The 5,301-nt window shown below is 43.7% G+C and overlaps 1 pseudogene; it reads left to right on the forward strand.

The window, feature by feature from the left end:
- The first annotated feature begins 2,852 nt into the window (after positions 1–2,852).
- Positions 2,853–5,078, forward strand: Kctd20-ps1 (potassium channel tetramerization domain containing 20, pseudogene 1; annotated as a pseudogene).
- The last annotated feature ends 223 nt before the right edge of the window (positions 5,079–5,301 follow it).

Here is a 5,301-nt window from a genome sequence, read left to right on the forward strand (position 1 = left end):
GTAGAGCGCTTACCTAGGAAGCGCAAGGCCCTGGGTTCGGTCCCCAGCTCTGAAAAAAAGAACCAAAAAAAAAAAAAAAGCAGAGAGCAATGAAGGTTATTATCTCTGGGTTTTTGCCTTCTTTTTTCCTCTGGCCAACTCTTGTTAAAGGGCAGGCTACTGAAGAGACAAGAGGGAGGGCTCTTGGTGATCACTGTTTGACTCTGTGCCATCTTCCTCACACTGACCCTGTCTAACCACATATGGGCCAGACTCATCTGTATTAATGAATCTTCCCTTAGATTCTGATTATGACCTTGACAATTTCTATAAGGTGTAGTTACAGTCAGCATACAGTCAGTTCTCTGTGTACTTGGGATATTTATTCCAGGCCACCTCATCAATATCACATCTGGCCAGGTCTCCTATGCAAAACTGTGTAGTAATAGCATAGAACCCAGACACCCCTCCTTACACCATAAATCAACTTAGATATTTTACAATATTCAATACAATGTTGATTCTAAGAATTGAATTATTATGAAATCATGACAAGCAGAGAGATCTGTGCATATTTGATACAGAAATAACATCGTTTAAATAGTCTCTTCTTCCTTCTCCTCCTCTCTCCTTCCATTTTTCCTCATCTACATCCTTCTACATCTCATTTTCTTTTCCATTTCTTTTTTTCCCCATGAGGACAGTGATGTACTAAGATAGAATCTCACATAATCCACAGTAATAGTCCATAGTCCACAGTAATCTTGAATTGAAAATCCTCCTACCTCTGCCTCTTGAAGGCTGAGATTATAGATGTGTGTATCATGCCCAGGTTTTTCAAGCAGAAGTCTGGGTAATATTAAATTGCGGACAAAAAGTCTCAGATTCTTGACTGCAATAAACAGTTCCATTATCTGTTTTAATCTGATTTGGAACACCAAGCATAGAAAAACAATGTAGGCAATGAGTAATTACATTTTCAGTTGCTTCTCCTATTAAAGCAGTTGCAACTAGAAAGCCTGAGAAGGTGTCAATAGTCACATGAACATATTTTAATTTTCTGAAATCAGAAATGTGAGTAACATCCATTTGCCATAACTGATTAGGTATAAGTCCTAGAGGATTAATACCATTATGTGATACAGTGAAAGGTAGAAGTTTAAAGGTTGCCCCCTAGACCAAAGTTTAGAACAGAAAGCAAGAAACTGGTTGGGCCTTGGAACTGCGATTACACCAGCCAGTTTGGCAATTCTCTCCCAGGAACTAGTTGACCATAAAGTTAGATTAAAATCTTAAAGAACAAGCGCAAGGCCCTGGGTTCGGTCCCCAGCTCCGAAAAAAAAGGAAAAAAAAAATCTTAAAGAACAATCTTGAGAAGCAGGAAGCTTTTCCTTGTGATTTTTCACTGGTATTCTTGACATTTTCCAATGATGCCCTCCCTACCCCCTTCAGTTGTGGTTTCTTCCTTTAAATTCCCCTTCTCTTAGCTACTGGTGGTTGAACTCCACTGCCCCTGCGTGGGATATGAGTCTCGACCCCAGTGCACTGGTTCCTATCAATAAACCTCATGTAAATTACAGCAAGGACGGTCTTATGTGAGTTCTTGGTGGGGGGGGGGGTCCACGTCATCCCAAGACTTGAGTGAGGGTCTCCCACTCCGGGGGTCTTTCAACAGGAAGAACCTGAGGACACTGAGGATGTGCACATTGTCTAAAAATATCAAATTGTTGTCTTAAGCTATTACTATTTTGATGATATAAAGAATGAGATTGTTTGGCCAATTGTTCCTGTGTAAGGCCTATCATCTGCCTGGTACACAAATCTGCTGTGGCATTGCCCTTACTAAGGGGTTCAGGCAATCCAGTATGAGTTCTTAAATGTCCTTTAAAGTGTGGAACAGTAAATTTTCTTAAGTTGAGTTGTATTTGCATAAATAATTGCAAAATTTGAGAATTAGCAGTATCTAAAAAAAAGAACAATTTCAAGCAGTTGCAAACCGTAAGCTATATATTGGCTATCAGTATACAAATTAAAAGCTTGATTTTTTTTCAACATTTCAAAAACAGTGGCTACAGCACATAATTCAATAATCTGTGCTGAAGCAGGGGGAACGCAAGAGAATAAACATGTGATCCAATTACATATGCTGCCTTTTCATTAGATGAGCCATCTATAAATAAGATTTAAGTTCTCCTGTGGTAAGCTTACGGTGAAGTCTTAAGCCAATTAACATTTCCCAACAGCTTTTGAAAATAATTTAATCCACGGCCGGGCGGGAGCACGGTGGCCTGAGCTTGGCCGGTCCCCGCAGTGGCTTTGGGCTGACAGCGCGGCCAACTTGCACTTGACTCAGCCCCTTCTGTAGCTTTATTTTCCAAATATATACCCTAAGTTGGCCAGGTGGAAAAATCTAGGAAGCACAGTGGGAAACCTCCAGCTCAAGACTTCAGTAACAAAAGATCAAATACGTGCCCCCAATTTACTGGGGAGAAATCCTGGAAGACCAGCCTAAGTCTCAAAAACCAAAGACTGGGAAGACAAAAGACAGGAATGACCATCGCCCAGGTGTATTACCAGGCCAGACTGTTCCTTTGTTAGGAACAAAAGGCTTCCACACGCATCAGCAGGGCTCGGCAGGGGTCAAACCCTGCAAGGGACCCGGAAGGGTCTGACAAGGGGAGGGTGAAGCACTGCAGGGGACCCAGGAGGCTCTGACAAGCAAAGGCTCTGCTGGAGCCGTGAGCCCTTCATTGTTCCAAGAGATTTGGAAACAGCGGCTTAGGTTTTGGAGGTAGCTCTCACTCTCAAGCCCCAGAGAAAGTGACACTTCTTGTGGATGGCACCGTTTTGTGATAAATCCTCAAATTTTCACTGCTCATCCAGATACCATGTTGGGAAGGATGTTTGGGCAAGGAAAATAATACAACTTCACACGGCCCAATGAAAAGGGAGAGTACGAGATCGCAGAAGGGATCAGTGCCACTGTGTTTTTGCACAGTTCTGGATTATTGCAAAACTGGCATCATCAACTGTCCAGATGGTATCTCTCTCTATCCCAGACCTCAGAGACACCTGCGACTATCTCTGCATTAACTTTGACTTCAACACTATCGGATGTTGGGTCAGGATCTGAGTGCTCTACTGCACGAGCTGTGCAACATGGTGCCCACAAGCAGTTTGACCACTACCTCGAGGAACTGATTCTGCCCATCACTGTGGGCTGTGCCAAGAAAGGCGAGCGAGAGTGTCACATCGTCGTGCTGACAGACAAGGACTCCATGGACTGGGATGAAGATCACCTCTGACCCATGGGGGAAGAGTATTCCCAAATTCTTTACAGCTCCAAGCTCTACAGAGTCTTCAAACACATCGAGAATCGAGATGTTGCTAAAACTGTGTTAAAGAACGAGACCTGAAGAACATTCGCATTGGAATTGAAGGTTACCCTACCTGTAAAGAAAAGATCAAGAGGAGACCTGGTGGGCGGTCTGAAGTTCTCTACAATTATGTGCAGCGCCCTTTTATCCATAAGTCCTGGGAAAAGGAGGACGGAAAGAGTCGCCTGTGGATTTCCAGTGTGTGCGCAGCAAATCCCTCACTAATCTGGTGGCTGCTAGGAGATAATGATGCATCACCCACCACAGGTGGACGAGCTCGACTGGCTAAATGATCCACTCTCTCAGATGGCTCCAAATGACTTTCAAGATTAAGAACAAACTGAGTCTGCCCGTTGCTGGGCTCTCTCTGTGTGGGTATCCCCAGCCAGGCCTCCCCATCCTCTGTGGTTTCTCACCCTTAGGAGGTGCTTCCTCCTGGCTCCTCCCCACCCACCCCGAGTCATTAATGTGCCCTTTTCTGGGTCAGCCTCTGACTGGGTGAAGAAGCAATCGGCTTTACCAGCCCTGGCAAACAAACCGTTTGGGTCTGGTGCTTCGTTGAATCTTTGCATAACTGCAGCAGAGGAAGTGGACTGTTGCCTCACATTTGCACAGCAGCCCACTCTTCCACCTGGTGGGTGGCTTCGCAAACGTCAGAGGAGACAGCCTGCCGGCGCGTTGTGTGGGCTGTGTACCAGGGTGGGTGAAAGGCGGTGCCTGGGCGCTGCACCCAGACGCCATCTGGATAGAATGTCTGAAAGGAATTCCCAAGAGCTTCAGCTCAGTGCTGCTTTTCACTAACACAGGAGCAAACTGACCCACAAGACAAGGTCTGTGGCAGGAATAGCAATGACCCAGGGTGTGTGCCTGTGCAGCCTGATGCTTCATTTGGAAGTGAAACTTGTAAAGGAGGTGGCAGAATGGCTCCAGAATGGGCCAGCCGGACCCTCTTCTGGCAGGAAGCTGAAGTGCCTGTCCCCAGAGACAGTGCTTGGCTGTGGGTGTGGTAGGAGACTGATGCTGAGGATTTGCTTGGCACTCATCCTCCTTTGAGCTCCAGAGCAAGGGCATCTGGTGAGCTGGGCAGGTGCTACCTCCGGGCTCTCACACCAGTAAGCTCATTTAAACAAACAAATAAACAAACAAACAAAAAACCACAGGCCATTAGCAACCAGAACACGGTAAGAAGGTGATATTGTGTGTGGTCATTCCCCTAAATCAGGTCAGGCCTTGTTTAGTTTATCCGTCCATGTTTCCATGTGTGGAAGATGGCAGTCCAGGTCATTCCCCAGCCCTTCCTCTGACATTTCCATGGTTGTTTGTAGAGTATAGTGCTGTATCTGCCCAATCTAGTCATATAGCTTATAATTCTAACAACTGGATTGTGTGTTTTTTAAGGTGTTGGAAATTCCAGCAACACTGTCTGTCTGTCTCAAATTCCAGATGTTCTTTTTTCTATCTTCCTCAAAGGATTGTTATTTCTTCCTAAGTCATAGATGCTTAAAACATTTTTGCTAGATCTAGAAAGTCATCAAGTGTTATAATTCAGAGAACTAGCCCTCAACCAAGGTCACAAAGTCTTGTAGGAATGAGAAGTTGAACTTACCAAAGTAATAAATCCTTAATAAATCAGCCTGGTCTTATGTTTTTCCCTAAACAGAAGAGGTCACATAACCTATTAGACGAAAAGCTTACAAATATGGGAAAATCAAGTTTTCCAAATAAAACATGTCCATCTATCTATTCAAATAGAAATCATTTTGTCAATTTAATATGATAAAAACTTAATACCATATATAGATCTCATATATATATATACCATACATATATGGTAAGTGCTTAATACTATATAGATATAGATATATGTAGATATATATCTTTCCTTTAAGTTCACTAAGAATGGACTCAAGCTAGTAATGGATCATAGCAGTAGAAATTTTGTCTA

Source organism: Rattus norvegicus, chromosome 4 (genome assembly GCF_036323735.1).
Source record: "Rattus norvegicus strain BN/NHsdMcwi chromosome 4, GRCr8, whole genome shotgun sequence".
NCBI classification, from domain to species: domain Eukaryota; kingdom Metazoa; phylum Chordata; class Mammalia; order Rodentia; family Muridae; genus Rattus; species Rattus norvegicus.